Source organism: Dromaius novaehollandiae, chromosome 2, assembly GCF_036370855.1.
Source record: "Dromaius novaehollandiae isolate bDroNov1 chromosome 2, bDroNov1.hap1, whole genome shotgun sequence".
Classification (NCBI taxonomy): Eukaryota; Metazoa; Chordata; class Aves; order Casuariiformes; family Dromaiidae; genus Dromaius; species Dromaius novaehollandiae.
Window position 1 is genome coordinate 72,135,872 of NC_088099.1, and position 17,178 is coordinate 72,153,049.

Sequence of the window (17,178 nt, forward strand, 5' to 3'; positions counted from 1 at the left end):
GTGTGCCACTTCTTGAAAACCTGACTGACTTTCCAAGGCTTTGCATTCATAGGACATCACTTAGCAGAAAGCCAAATATGTATGAATTTTAAAAAAGCCTTTTTTTTTTTTGAATGATAACTGAGCCCAGAGGTGACCCTTGTACACAATTGCAGTTATTCAGGTCTTAAAAAGCCAGCAAATTCACATGTAACTATATCTTCCGGTTTCAATAGTAGGGAAGACTGTCAGCTCCCTCATCTGTCAGCACTTGTTCAGGCTGCTAAATGGAGATGCCAGTGCATTCTCGCATTGCTACAGGATATGCGCTCAGGTGAGTCACGAAAAGGGGTTTCAAGTGAAAGCCAAAACCCATCAGTCATTTTCTCCTGTCAGTGATAAGAAAAGCAACATAAAAGAGATAGTTGCTTGTCCCAAGGTAGTATCAGCAGCAAACTGTCACCAAATAAAAATAGTTAAAATCCTAATGACTGTACTAATTCAATACAAATAAGCCAGCTTCCAGCTCTAGTTAGCTTTTCCTCTCGCTTGGCCTCAGGCAGGGAAAGCAGGTGTCTTATTATTGAGAGGACAAATTATGTGCAACTTGCTTTGGGTGAAAGAGGTGCCAAATGGTGGGCACTTAGTGCCATGCTGGGGCACTTAGCAACATCTTACCTCTCTGGGGCAGGAATTGTTGAAAAGTGCTCTTTACCCCACTAAATCAGAAGAAATCTACCCCATTTTGTGGGAGATTCAGTCACAGCTACAGTCTTCTTCATGTTGGGTGGATGCTGTACTGTAATTTTTCATTGGTTCACCAATGGAGGACAGAGAAGCAGAAGGGTGGGATGAAGAGGACCCCTGCTCAGTACATGGACTTTTCTTGCAGTGTAACTCACTGCTCATTGAAAGCATGCCTTTCTATTGCCCTGTAACATAAGGTGCATCCCTCTGTAGGAAACTAAAAATTAACAGTAAAAGTCTGCTACTCTGATTTGATATCACTTTACAATGGACTTTTATGAATCTAAATGCCCATAGAACATCCAAGACTGAGGAAAATGAGGTTAAATGTCTTCACACAAGGAGTGGATTTATGGGGAATGACTGACTAAGTCTCCACTGATGCTGTCCTATGTGGCAAGTATGCTCCCAGCCCCATACATACATCACTTCACATCTGGATTGCAGCTGTATATGGCTGTGTAAACTGACTGTGCTTCTCCACTACCATACCCTACCATACCATACGCTGCTTATTTCAAACGGAAAAATTCTCTAATAATTCTTCCCCAGCCTTTATGCATACTGTATTATCCTCCAATATTTTAGAAACATCTTACTTATATAAAATATATATTGGCAATATATAGCTGAGATTAAAAGAACCCTCTCCATCCCCCCAACTTTTTATATTCAAACTCACATTTTTCTAGTTCTATTTTTCACAGTGTCTTTGGAACATTTAGGGAAAAAAAAGAATTTCAAGTGATGTTTTCAGTAGTGGGTGCTCTATTGAGCTTTCATTCCACTTTCATTTTTTCCTGTCAGCCTCTTTCATTGATGTCAGTAATTTACTTTACATTTGACTTGCTTCTCACCCTGCCTTTCTGAACCCTTAAGTAAAAGATGTTTAGAAAGAAACTGTGGTAGGGTGGTTTCATTCAACCTAGAGGTCTGATTTCTGCAGCTCTTTTGGATCTAGCTTCCAAAGCTTTCACTCTTCAGACAGCTCAGAGAAAGCATGTATTTAGTTTACAACTTGCTGCCACTGTCATCCTGAGTATAGATGCTTACTGCTGGGTTATGCCTTTCAGCCTACAGCAGTCAGATTGCTCATAATCTGTGGGCCTTATTTTCTCCCCATGAGCTTTCCCTTCACAGGCAGCTTCATGCTTGACTCTCTGGCCCCATTCTGAGTTGCTGCCTGCCTGAGTACAGCTCTGCAGAGAGGATGAAGTTTGTGGTATAACTCCTTTAAATTTATCAGGACCTAGATCAGCTGGTGACAGAAATGATCATCATCGTGAGCATGATAGGCCACAAGGGTTATGCCTGTATAATTTCCTGTGGTATCACCCTTCATCCAAGACCATCCAGAAGATACCTGAAATACCATAGGCCTGGTCTACAGGAACCATATCTGAAACCAGAACTGAGGCAGAGTTTTTAAGGACCTTTAACCCCTTCTCTTTCTGTCTGTCAGACAGAAAGAAGCAAAGGGTTATCCATCTATCAAACTGTCAAACTACCAGATATCTTCAATATCTGTGTGTGAAGTCATGGAAGACACAAGCATCCTTTCAAGGTGCTGGACTCTTCAAAGTATTAGAGATTTTCCTGCTAGAGAACTGCCTCAGTGTAGGCAGTTCCCCTTTCAGAAGTCTATAACTATTTGAAGTGGCTAGACATCGCAATCAACTAGTCCTACCATTTGCAGAGCACAGCCAGACAACTACCTTGAATGAACTTTTTAAGACCTTCCAAAAAATATCCCTGTGAATCTACCACAGAACTCATAAATTATTCCAGAGGTTAACAGTTCCCACCTCATTTCAAGTCTGATTCTACTTGTTTTACTTCCGAGCAATATCTGGTTATACTTTTTGAGCTACAGTGAAGATCACTCTAATACTGTGTTTTGCTATCTCATGTGGGTGAGTCCAGGCTTAGTTCAGGCCACCTTTTAATTTTCTCTTTGATAGGCTAAATAGAGCAAACTCCTGGAGTCTTTCAATAGAAAGCATATTTTCCAGTCTTTCAGTCATTCTGATGGCATGATTCAGTCCCCTCTGAATGCTTTCCAGCTTGGCAGTATCCTTTTGATGTGATGGATGCAAGAAATGAGTCCAGAGTTGCAGTAGTCAACCTACCAAATGAAATACAGAGGTAAACTCACCTACAAACAGTTATTTCAGCTTCATAGTTGATACAGCAAAGAATTGCATTGGCTTGTTTTAGCCACCATGTCATGTAAATGATCGAGCTATTATTATCCACCACGATTGCTAATTCCTTTTTTTTTTTTTTGAGATGTTACTCCAGGACTTCCAGTATGCCATCCAGTATGACCTGCATTCATTCTTACTAGATATTTGTTTTTATGTTTCACCATATCGGAAAATATACTAGTCAACTTACCACTGATCCTGAGCACTCTGCCTAATTAAGCTATCCTCTTCATTATGATCAAATCCTCAGTCTTTGTATTTGCAAACAACACCAGCCATAACATTTTCTTTTCTATGTAACTAATATAATTCCTAAATAGGACAGGACAAGCACTAATCCCTGGGGTACTCATTCAAAAGCATAGAGTTAGTGATGAATACCTGCCAACATCTTCATTTTTAAAACTATCCATTGCTCAGTTTTAAATATTTTTGAAGTGTACCACATTGGACTTCGGTAGTTCTGGTTTCTTAACCAAAATGCCGTGTGTTACCAAATAAGTGCAAAGACCAAATACACATGACACAAGTTCTACTGTCTTTAAAAATAAGCAAGAATGGTTTACCTAGGTGTTATGAACAGCTCTGAGGAGGGAAAAATAAATAAATAAATAAAAGCACTGTGTTCCCTGAATAAGAAAATTGTACAAAGAGGAGAATGCACCTAGAGCAACAGCAGCAGCAAATTAGTTCATGAGTTGAATGGCACTGTTAATCATGCAATAAAATGTTCTTGACAGAAGTATGCCCAGAGCCATACTAGGGGCTATGGAGGCCGGAAGAGTATGTTGAAAAAAGATGTACTTTGAGCAATGGGGCCAAAAGCATGCAGAAAGTGTGTTCAATCACCCATGCACCCACTGAGGTTGACTCACTCACTTGCGTGTGGCAATATCTGGATGAGCACTCACCATGAGGAGGATGTTTATTTTTATAAATCAAGTTTATAATCCTCTTAGAAACAAATATCAAGTTAATTTTATAAAAGTATTTTTGTGCCCTTTTGTTTCCCTTATTAATTTAATACTAACAAAAGTAGTCTAATTTATATTCATAGCTATCATTTCTTTTTTGTTTGTTTGTTTCCATACCTTATTCATTGTGTGTGTGTTGGGGCGGGGGGGGCGGAGGGGTCTCACATTTTTTACAGCTGCTTTCACTTATTCTCTAAGCTATCTTGGTATTTGAGTTTTGACTGGGTTAGTTTTTTGCCCATGGCAAAGATGCTAAGACATACCAGGACATCTAGTTAAAAATTATTAAACAGTTTGAAATAATCATTTAGACCCTTCCAACTGAATTCTGTCTCCTGGTTGATTTGTCTCATAACTGTTTTCAGCTTTGTTAAACTGACCCTTTTAAGCATCAAGTGTCTGTCTCATTGGTATGTTTTTTATTCTGTTTGCGTACAATAGTGAAATCAAGTTGTAATCACTGGCACCTAAGAAACTACTAATTTTTAGTTCTCTGATCAGGTCCTCTTTATCTGTCAAGATGAGGTATAAGACAGAATCCCTCTGTGTCAGATGAAACACTTTCTAAGTAAAGAAATTGTCATCTATAATTTTGGAAATCCCAAGGGCGTTTCAGTACTTGCAACCAGAGAAACCCCAGCATATGTTGGGCAGATTGAGCTCCTTTGCCCTCCCCCTCTTCCTTTTCCCTGATTAAACAGTTTTTCTTCCAACACATTATAGCTAGGTGCTTGAGGGCAATCCATAGTATGGAAGAGAAAGAAAGAAAGAGGAAAAGAAGAAAATAATAGACAGATAATTAGGCTGATAAATGATGAGATAGAAAAGGGGATACTAGAGATGATGGTCTGGTCCTAGATTTTCTGCTTTGGTGACCTTCTTCCTCTGCTTCCTACTAAACATCCATGGAAGTAGAACACCCCATCTCTACAGGCACATCACACATTTTTTTCTCTGTGCAGGAAGAAGGCATGACAGCCTATGAGCACAGATGCTATTCCAAACCTTCAAAGCATCTGTCTCTAGAAAGCACATCAATAATACATCTGTTTTGAATGTATATATGAGATACTTTGTTACATTGTGACATTGATTCATGATTCAAAATTATTTGCCTTAGGAAGATATCATCTAAATTGGAGCTGGATGTTTTTCCTACACAGTAGTGAAATTATTAGTAATGAGGAGAAATTGGAGTTTGACTGAATTTTGGAAACATGAGGTTTTGGAGTTGAGACCCCATTTTGAATACATTGCAACATATATTCACAGCAGTCTTTCACCTCGCTCTCTTTATTGTCTGTATCATTGTATTTTACCTTCCTCTCTGATCTCACTCTAACTTCAAAACTGGATTACTGAATATACTGACAAATTAGAGTTCTGTAGGGTTTTTTTTTTTGGTTCAGGTGGCTAACATGAGTATAAATATAAATAAAATGGGATAGACTAGCCCAAAATAAACAGAAAAAGCATATTAAATACTTAAGGAATTTAGGTAAGCTATCTGGGTCTGATGAACTCCATCTGTGTCTATTTAAAGTGTGTAGGTGCATAGCAATGTCAATCACATTACTGAGATCTTGAAAATTTGAAGAGGATTATAGTGATGAAGTACTGAAAGACTGGAAAACCAAAACCAATATTTATCATTGAAAAAGTAGATGGAGAGAATTAAACACTCACCACCCCTTAACATCTATTCATGGTAAAACGCTGAGCTGTCTGCCAGCTTGAAAGCACCTAGGAAAAAAGATTCAGCCAACATGGAACCACACATTCAGTCAAACCAATTTAATGTCTTTCTGCAAAAGCAGAACATATGTCTCAGTCAGAAAAGTCGCAATGAACATCTCACATTTGGACTTTGGTAAGGTTCTTACTCATAAATGGCCTGGAAAATAACAGCATAGCATCAGCCTTCCTAGGGTGAGCAGGTTGATGGCTGGAAAACCAACTCAGCGCTGTTATCAATAGCCCACTATCCAAATAAAAGATAGTAGACCTTCATAGTTGCCTAGTCTGAGCTCAGTGATACTGAACACCTCCTTTAGTGATGTTGAAGATGGACTAGACATAATATGTTAGTAACATCAAACTCAGAGGGACTAGGAATATGCTGGAGAAAAAGATTACAAATAAATAAAAAATGGCATATATTTCAGGAAGGATAATATGCTATATCACTGAAACTCATCACCACCTCCTGATCTCTGGGAGCACACATCTACATGGCTTCAAGTAACTAGAACAATCCTTCCCTACTTTTTCTTGCTGCTTTAGTGTGGCTTGTGCTCATGCAGTGACACTGGCCCACATAGACGACTAAGAAGGAATTTGGTTCCTCACATTTCCTCCTACTTTGTTCCTACTTCTGTTATTGGGATGGACTCATTTTTGGTGATCTTTATCCATCTAGAAGCAGAAGCTACTGTCATCACCATTCTGTGTTCCTTGGGATTACTAAAGCAAGATTACAAATACAATCACAAACATAAAACTACCCCAACCTAGTTGGCAAAAAAAAAGCTTACTTTTAAGAAAAACATTACCTTCTAAAAGTTAGATGAACCTTGCTGGTTAGATGAGGTCTCTTTGGTGGCACGTACCAAATAAAATGATTCCCAGAGTAGTATAACTGTAGGACAGTTTATCAAATCTATTAATCAGAAACAGAAACAGATATTGAGGGAATAGGATGCTGCCTTGTAATAAGAATCAGCATTTGAGGTTTATGAATGATTTTTAAGAGTCAAATGATGAAAATGATATCTGCATTTGATAAATTAAACAGTTCTACAATAATATCTACATAATTTTTAAAATATCAGGAAACCTGTGCCCTGTTGACATATTCCAAGAAAAAACAATACTCATTTCCCTTTCCTTTTATTAAATTTTTAGTTCTTGAACTGTGGATACATATCATTTTACTGTTTATCAAAGGTCACATGAAATTGCGCATGAAACTACATGCATTGTACTGGCTTTAAACTTGCAATTAGAATGGTATGTTTAAATTGAAAAATAATATCTCAAGCATAAGATTAAATAGAGAAATGATAAACAGGCAAAAACTTGCTAAGAGAATTATTAAATTAGTATCAAATCATATATGCCTTGATTATTGCAAAGCAATCTAAGTAAAGTAATTGGCAAGGGTCAAATAAAGTCCTCTCCTGTGTGTGTCAATTTGGTGTATAGGGAGAGAAATTTCCATTCTTAACTATTTTAAGAAATTAGAAAAATGCAAAGGAAGAGAAAAGAAAAAGATATTCATAAAAATATAGTGTTATGCAACCTTTACTTCAAATGAAAGTATGAAAAGTTGTTTATCTAAATGAGGGAAAAAAAACATTTGCATTACCACTGTATTACCTTACCACTTTTTTACCATGTGTGGAAAAGGCTGTTAAGGACATCAACTGCAAACATATTGTTGTACAAGTAGTGCCTTCTAAGATTTGACATATAACCTGCACAGAATGCTCATCATACGCTTCCTATTCGTGATATAGTGTGAGAATGATGACCTGTCCTGTCTCTGAGTGACTTCATGACAACTTTGAGGCCGGACCTGTGTCCCGTTCCAATCCAGGAAGTCTCACCAGAAAGCTTTATTGGAAGCAGACTTGCCTATATGACAAATAGGACAAATAATGCTACTGTTCAACATTTTAGTTTCAACTGATCTGAAACACTTGAGCCTCTCCAGCCTCTTGGCGGCATGTGGAGTCAGATGTATTGCTGAGGAAGGAATGACGTGTCACCTTACAAAGAAACCTAGGCTCAAAACTTTGTAATATTATCATCTCCCCCAGTAGCATTTCAGGGTATTTTTACTCCGTGTCTGCTAGCCTAAACTCTCCACCATAACTAGTTTTAATAGTCTTATAAAGAGATTCATACGATAATAAAAGGCAACGTTTTTGTGCCGTGGTTGACAATGAGGTTACTGTGAAAAACAAAGGTTGGATCACGCTTGTTATATTACTGCTATTTGCTCCAATCCCTCACTGATTTCAGTGCTACCAGTTCCTGGCTTCTTATTTGCTAAACTGTGAGAGATCAGCATAATAGCAGTGTGCATTTTCTAGAAGACTCTGAAGAACTTTTCAGACAGCCCATCTCTTCTCTTGCGCCTTTCTCTTGCAAGTTCAACTCCAAATATTTTTCTTGACCTCTTAGCCTGCAGCTTCTTGCCACAAACTTTATAAAGAAAACCTTGATTTCTGTCTTCTGTTAATCATAGACGTGATGTAATGCTACCTCCATTACTTCACTATTTTTTTCAGTATGTGCATGTAAGTACATATTCTGCTTAACTAGTCATCTGGGGAGAAGATGTAAGACTGTTTTGTAAGATTGGACCAGAATGAAATTTAAGGGTCTGTTTTAATAAGCAAATGGGCAACTGTAGTTAACTCTGTATGAGGAACCAGTCCCCAGACATTTGCTTGAATTTCACATCTTCAGGGTACAGTTTTAAGTACCTGTGTATGTGCATATTTCTCATATTTGAAAACATAAAACAGCAAAATAAAATGGAAGCTAAGATGGCACACAGGTACTCACTGATTATAGGCATTTTAGGGATTCCAAATACATGCGTCAAGCCCATGGGCACTACAAATCAGTGGGGGTCAGAATGTTTGGATATTATTAACATAACCACTCATTCTAGAAACTGGTCTTTACTATCATAAGATCAAGAAACACGGTTAATGTTTCAGAAGTCATTTAAATTTGTGGATTTCAAAGAGAAATTCCAAAGTTTTAAATGGCATTAATTCCAATGTTCTAAACAGATCATAAGCCATAGTAGCAGTTTATTTAACCAGTTTTATAGCCATGCTCTTTACTGCACTCCCATTACTCACACAGTTGCAGTACATGAAGAAGGAAACTGGTTTCACCTTAATTCTCAAGTGGCAGAAAGCAAAGCTGAGCGGCCATGTTTCAGTGCAGCTAATATGACCCTTCTCTGATTCTAATCCCAGTGTGTGCTGAGAGCATTAATTTGTCTAAGCACAAGAAAATGCATGGAGAAGTAATGCCATAAGAATGCAAGGACTATGTATGTGGTACAGCTCATGGATATTCATTGGTTGCCAAGACACTGACCCTCTACCTCTACATTTTGTCAATACTCACCCAGCTAACAATAACTTCATTTCATTAAATACACATGCAAATTATCTGTGGTTTCTGTGTATCTGGTTGGATTTTTGCTAGTGATGGAAACAGAGTAGTCCCTTTTTCTTATCTCAGTGTCTCCTTTAGAGTCCAAGCACCTGTCAGGAAGACAATATTTCCTTCAGAGCTTTATGCCCTTTAGCAGTACTGAAAAAGCCTTTCTGACATTTGTAGTGGAACTATAAGATGCTTTAAATAAGCAATTCCATAACCTTATTATAAAATATTTTTGACCTAAATGAAAATTACTTCTACTAAAATAAATGAAAACTTAACTCCTGCACACCTAATATATTTATATGTTACAACTATCATTGAAATTTTCAGTTGTTAGTAAACTTAACTGCAGTTAAGTATAGAGTTCACTTTTTTGGAGATTTCCTGTTAATCATAAATTCCTTATAGGAACTCCTAAGAGCCCTATTCTATCTTTTATTTAAATTTCCTTGCAGACATATTTTCTTCATGATAATTCTCAATAATGTCTTAGTGAGAATATTACATTTTGCAAAAGCTATTTTAACATGAGCTTAGGCAAAAATGATACACTTTATTCAATCAAATTAAAACAAGAAAGCAGAAATATGCAAGTAGTTTTAATTTCACTGCACTTTTAAGTTGGAACCTCAGGAGTAAACAAGTTGTTTCAGTAGAGCAGGCCTAAATTGAAAAGGCTCCATATGCTAATTTTAGAGGTGCTCAAAGTAACCAGACATAATTTCAACTGATTTCTTTCTCTTGGTTTCAACTGCTGCTATTAATTTCTCAGCCTGCCAACTTTTATATAAAACCAGTTTTGTCATAAGAAAATATATTTTCAACCTCCTTTTTCTTCATATAAACGGAGTTGTGGCTGTAAGGAGATTTTCTCCCTCAAACCTTCTGAATTCTGTTCCAGTACTCATTCAGGGAAATGCCAACTTCTCTTCCAGAGGCACATGACAGTTAAAGACTCAAAGCCTGTTTTTTTAAAAGTAAACACCTTGGTTCTGTACCTCTTAACAAGCAGTGTTTTGGAAGAATATAAACTTTTAACACAAAAAATTGTCTAAACCCAGAATTTACTAAGACAGCCATTCTGTCTCTATGTCCCTTCTCACAGGAGTGAAACAAGCCTTTTATATTTTTTTCAAATCCACTCCTCTTTCTCTTCTCTCCCCTCACATGCATATGTTCTTCATATGCATATCCACATATGTATAGAGTATAAATATGCTGTATATTTTCCCTCTCTACAAGGGTCAAAGAGATGGAATTCCTTTTTAGAGTTTAACCTACATTCCCCATATTATGTTCTTTCAGTTATAATTGGAATTTGTCTATGTATTGAATGAATAGCATGTAACATTATTGCTGAGATGCATAACAAGGACATAAGCCTTGTACAAGAAAAAAAAAAAGAAACGTCCTCGAGTAGCACATCACTGGGAGCTTGCATAGAACGGACTGTGTTTTGAGAGGAGAATTCAGGCTCAAAAACAAGTTCTTTTACTACTGCTCTGAAAAATTTGCAAGCTTCCTACCTTGTTGAAGGAGATATCTGTAAATTCATTGCTGTGGGGGCTGTACTCCTGTTTATTAATCTAGTATCCATTTTTTCATACTTACTTCAAATTCTGTAAAATTCATCTTATCAAGAGGTAAAAAAAGATAGCTATAATGGAAGGTGAGGTATTCAAAACCCACATACCTAATAAAATAAGAACAAAAATGCCTGTTAAGATTGTTAAATTATTATTGTGTTCATCTGTCAACTAAAAAACACAAAAGCCTGAGTCATCCAATGGAAAAAAGGTAGTGCAAAGGATATGGCCCACAAAATCTATTCTTACAAAATTTAAATAAATAATCATCACGATACATTCCTTTGATTATGACCTCTTTCAAATATAAGCAACAAGATTAAACTTTTTTGTAATATGTATGTTCAGTATAAAGATAAATATTTCTTAGTTTCAAAAGTAAATCCGTCTATGCATTTTATCATATTTAGATGTTCCTCAAAATCATTTCCAAGCAACTGCAGTTATAAGTATATTAAAATGTATAAACAAATGAGGCTTCCTAATGCATTGTGATTTCTCTGCACTCAAGATTTCTGTTACTGCTTGCTCCTACAGTAGCAGTGCTCAAAGGCTATATTATGCCATCTTCTCCCACCAAGGAGGAGGTTGCAAAATGTGAGGAAAAGCAGCTGGCAGCAGCTCAAATCCTCCACAGCTGGGAGTTTGTGCAGCAGAGGGGTGCTCTCAAATGCCTTTGATCAGCTGGAAGCAGCTCAGTTCTTCCATAAGGAAAGAAAAGGTATTTACTTTTACATTTGTGATTAACAACGAGACTTTTCTTACTTTTCCTGTTTTGTCACTGACTATGAGGAACATGTGAAGATGGAGGATGTAAAAAACCATCTCAAAGAGCTTGGGCAGGACTGCTCTAAAACAAAAGGCTCTTTTCTTTGTGCAGTTTCTTCTGCCTGTGACTGAGAGGAGCACAAAGGATGAAGCAATCTTGGAATAAGGAAGTGAGTAACAATTACTGCATTTATCTATCACTCCATAGGAGGATAGCATATGTATGTGTGAAAAAGGCTGTGAAGAAGCACAGGGGAAACTGTCAGGAAGCATTCAAGGTGTGAACATGTGCATGGGTGCTAAAGAAGGTGAACTGGTGTGTTTGTTTTTTCTGAAACTGTGCACTTCACTGGAGTGATTAGCATTTCCTCCAAAGACCTTTCCACGTGGGACTGAGGAAAGTAAGTTTCAGATCAGCTGTTAGAAAGTCTGTGTTAAAAGACATGACTTCAGGATTTGACACTGTCTGCACAAATCGTTGTAAAGTTATGAATGCATTTAAAATATTTAATCCCTAGAAAAGCCAAAGATCTATGAAACAGAGCTTACACAGAGACCTTGAATGTTTAGATTCAGCATTAATTTTAAGGTCCCTGGTCTCTGATTTCTACCTTAGACAGATACTTCCAAGGTGGTGTAAAGGAGGATCTTCACCCAGGACTGTAAGCAAAATAATTTTATGTCCTTTGTTACTAGTTTGGAGTGGGCAGCATGACTATTTGGGAAGAAAGAATGCCCTGGATAGAGAGGGGGCCTTTATGCATCTGAGTGGAGAGAGTAATAGAGATAAAAAAGAATCAGTTTTTCCCTGATTTCAAAGCATAGAAGAATTTTTAAACTCTGAGGCTCCAGTTGACAACTGTCTAAAAAAATCAGTTTGCCTTAGAGTGTGAGGCAGTACTTCAAAACTACTCTGAGAGCAGGGAGGAAAGCCCATCATGAAAATGGAGAAGGTGGTCTTCTAAAAAAGATCTTTTAGGACTTGGGAATAGGTGTTCTTCCATGACTCCAGTTTTATAAATGGATTAACTCATCAAGACTTACAGTTAAGAAAATATTTGTGAGACTGTGAAAGAAAACATCATTTGTAGAAGAGAAGCTCTTAAAAAAAAACCAGAAAATAAATCTGATGCACTTGGCTGGAACATCGATATCTTGTTCCATCTAGGAAACCACCTAGAGTCCTAGGTGAGTCAAAGGAGTGACAGTTTTCAAAATGGAGTCATCATTACTTTCCTCGAAGCCAGGGAAAGGTATTACTGTTTCACAGTAGTGATGAGAGAAATACTAGATATTCTGATGATTTGCACAAACTCAAAGTCACTTAATATGGCTTCAAAAAGAAGGTCATTACATTACCATTGCATTACCTCCATTGCTCTGAGATAGCAAGGGTGAAAGGATTTGCCATGATGTAAAGTGAGTTTTTGTAGTCTCAGATAGTCACTTAGCTACCTAACATCTCTATCACATCTTTTGGCACACAGGGTGTATGAATGAAAGTTTCCCTAGTAACGGAGGCGTTCTAATATAAAATGAATATGGGCACCAAACTGTGGGTGGTTTACTTACTGTGGAAGAAGAAAATGCTGGGGAAGAGGCAATCCAGAATATCATATCAAGGCACAGTAAGTCTGAATAGATGCAAGGACGGAAATATTAGGCTGAATGCTCACAAGCTGAAGGTAGAGAAGAGTTGAGACTGGCAACATCAAATTTCTCATAATTTTTAGAGATATCTGGCCATTGCCTGAGAAATGGAGAGACATTAAGGAAATGTCCAAAGTGAGAGTGTAAAGGGACTCCATCACCAGACAACAGAATAGGGCAACTTTTTTTCCAGACAGCATGCTGAACCTTATGAAACCCTGAGCCAGTTAACAAGTAACAATGCAGTGTGCTCTAAACCCAGGAATTTGCAAGCATAAAGCAAGGCATGACTGCCGTGGATAGCAGTCAAAGATAAAGAAGGATGTCACAGCAAGGAATGCAAAGCCAATGACTTATCAGCCACTGGCAAATGGACACTGAGACACAGTTCCTCAACAAATGAATCACACTACTAATAATTATGTCACAATATTTCACACACTCATGGTAGGCTACAGGAATTCCAAAAATTTGTCAGATGAGATGGAGTTCTGGAGATAGTAAATTGATTTATACTTGATTATTGGCAAGGCTGGAAGAAACAAATGCTATGAGAAGCTACCCACAAAGCAGTGCTAAGGCAGAATCTGCAGTGCAAACAGCCAAGAGACCAATTTGTGGACAACATATCTATTGTCAGATACTAAAGAAATCTATTGTCAGATACTAAAGAAACACAAAGGTGTGTATGTATCTGCCAGTCCTAACACAGCAGTTGCAGTCGCTGGGGGATTATAAGGAAAATGGGCAACAGAACAGGGCCAGGCTCACATGCTCTCCCAGAATAGTTTCTCCTGTTGCCACTGTTGGAGACAGTGTTGGGCTAGATGGACTATTGATTGGATCCAGTAGGGCATTTCTTACATTCTTTTCTTCTTTAAGGAGATACAAAAGAAGGAAACACCTATCTTGAAATCCTGAACGTAGTTTCCAAGGAACTGAGTAGTAACCTGCTTTCTGGACTGAAGAATCAGAGGATCAAGATTTTTCTTCTGTAAGAAACAGCTTTGAAAAGATTTCCCTGCTATCACCTGGTTTTATACATGATGCTCAGAAGAAAAGAGATAATAGAGCAACATGCGTCAAAGACAGCAACAGAGATGAAGTGAAAACACAAAAATGAACTGGGAAGCTAACTTGAAGAACAGGTTCCTTGAGGAAGAATGTGTCTTAAAGAGTCATGGTGGCCACAGTAGGCATTAAAGTTCATGTTGCTAAAACCAAACCATACGCTATAAAACTCCAGCTACAAAAAATCAACACTAAGCAATACTAAGAGGCATTAAACAGGACAGGATAGCAACCTATATACAATCTGAAAGGAGGAGTAAGTTTCAGGATGTGAGTTTGGTGAAGGAATCCCACAGTCTGCATGCATATAGCTGGAAGGGAAAATACTGTTGCAGTACTTCTGTAAACAATTAATTTAACAAAAAGGCGGGTTAGTTTTATGAATCATGGAATCCTCTCATCACTTGTTACTCTAACCAGTGTGCATTAAAAAACAGTTTCCACAAATCTGAACTTTGTCTATATTTTGAAAGTCAAAACAACATTTCATTGCTAATATTGGAATAATTTGATTTGTAGTGACAAAGATTTTATGTCACTTTAGATTTATAAGTGGAACCAGCTGAGTTAAATGAAATAAATTTGTAAGTGGAGCAACTTGAAGTAATTGCTTCAGTGTGGCTCAGCACAGCCACAGCAGTTCTCCTGTGTGTCACATCTCATCGAATCCATGGGGATGGACCCTTGCACAAAGCCCTCTCAAAGGGACTCTGCGTAGACTCTGGAGTCCACCCAAGTTGTCGGTTTCTGGCATATAAGCCCAATTTTACAAAAGTGAGCTCAAAGTAAGAAAAGTTATTCCCTTGTGTCTTTAAAGACAAAGGTCAGACAATTTACATTAGGCAACTGGTAGCAAGGGATGATGAACACAAATCAGAAGAGCAAATATAAGCAGCAATTACGTATCTTAATAAATTATGGAAGAGGTAAAGAAGTTTCTGAGACTCAGACAAGGCATTCAAGCTCTAGCTGGCCATAAATAAGAACAAACTATACTTATGATCAATATGGATTCCCTAAGAAGTTTCAAATGGCAATTTGACAACCTGTTCATCATAAAAAAGGGGACTGATTACCACTATCCCACAAATCATTTATATTATGCTCCTTTTTGCTATTACAGTTTTGCTCACATTTATTGGTTCAAGCAAATTTAGGTTGAGCTTAGATATTTAAAGGACAAATCACATGTTAAGGCTTAACCTTTATCAAACATTTTACAAATGTGATGCTATATGTACAACTCTAGTATAGACGTTTCATGCAACTCTTACTTCTCTCTGAAAAATATATGCTCTGTAATTGAAAAAACATTCACAAAATTTGGGAAAATAAGGTTTCTAAATAAGATTTAATTGCATCAGTTGTAAATATCAAAAAATAAATTTAAAAGACATTCTAAAAAAACCACTATCATAAAGATTTTAGTCTGCATAATTGGTAGGTCTAGACTCATTGAATGTCAAAATACTAACTGTATTTTATTTTCAGAACACAGAAATGTATATTTTTCATGTCAAAGATGCCAGAGGTGAAAAGCAATTCAATTCCAAGCTGGCATGATATTAAAAAGAACTGCTGCAGAAATTTCAGGAACAACAAACCTACTTCAGGCCTAAGGGAAAGCCCGCAGAGAAATGTCCTTACTAAAATTTAAAAAGAGATGCTTTGAACTGCAACATGGAAACAAATACAGACACTTTCTGTGAGCTCAAAAAGAAAAAAAAAAAAAAAAAAGAAAGAAAGAATGAAAGAAAGGGAATAGATTATTCCAAATGGAAATAAGGTCCTGCTACCTAAGCAATAAAAAGCTCACAGGACCAAATATGTTTAGTCTCTTCCCTTCATGTTTAGCTCAGTTTTGCCTAAGAAAATGTTATCCTTTCAGATCAATAAATCTTGGTACTGGCCTCTGCAGAAGTCAATTTCCACTTTATTCTATACAGTAGGGAACACAGTATGAGAGACTCAAAGATTTATAAAGCATATTGTGGGGTTGAGAAGAACCACAGGTTAAGTACAGATCCTGCCTCTTGAAACTTCAAAAGGCAGTGAAAGAGGAATGAGGGAAAATGAGAGGAAAAAGGAATAATTTAGGGTCTCCCTTCCTAAACTAAGGGTCAGAAGAGCCTAAATAGCAGTTTAGGAAAAGGGCCCTGAAGTGAGTTTAAAGCTGTGATAGTGATTTTTTTGTTTGCTTGTTTGTTTTTTTGAGCAAAAGTCTTGAAACACTGAGCAGGACTCCGAAGGCTGGGCAGCTACAAATGGTACAGCTGGAGACGAACAGCCAACTACATAACTATTTATCAGTGTAAATAAGGGCTTCATAATCTGGCATCTTCTTAAAATAAATAAACACACAGGGCTATATTCGCTGGACTATCAGGAAGTATCTAACCAAATGAACAGCCTTACTAACGACAACAGCAGTGCATAATCCTGTCATTATAACTATCAAAATAAGGTTCAAAATTAGCTGTCAAAGCCAACCACTACCACAACACTGATCAAGTGATGAGAGTTCTAATATACAAGTCCAGCTGTAATATTATCTACCTCACCATATATGAACTTTTCATGCAAGATATAAAATGACATCATGGGAAAATGTAGTTTTGCATTCCCCTACAAATGGGTAGAATGGTTGAGAGGGGATTAGCTGGAAGGAAAATGCTTTGCATGTAAGCTTGGATGAGCAACTGTCCATACAGCTTAACTACAGTCTGCCTAGCACAGTTTTGGTGCAGCTGCACAGTCTGTGCAAATGACATCCTTTGAGATGCATTTGAAAATGTATCTCTGGGACAGAACATGGGCAGGAAGCAGGATCTATGAGGTCACCTGCTTTGAAGTGGGAAAAGAGTTTAGCTGTGAAGGTGTATGGCGTGCCACCTGCCCTCTATATCAGAGAATAGGCCATGACCATTTTATTTCCAAGGATAGGTGAACTGTATGGCCCAAAGAGTCAGCCAGCATAGAAGCCTGAAGGCTCTAAACTGTTCT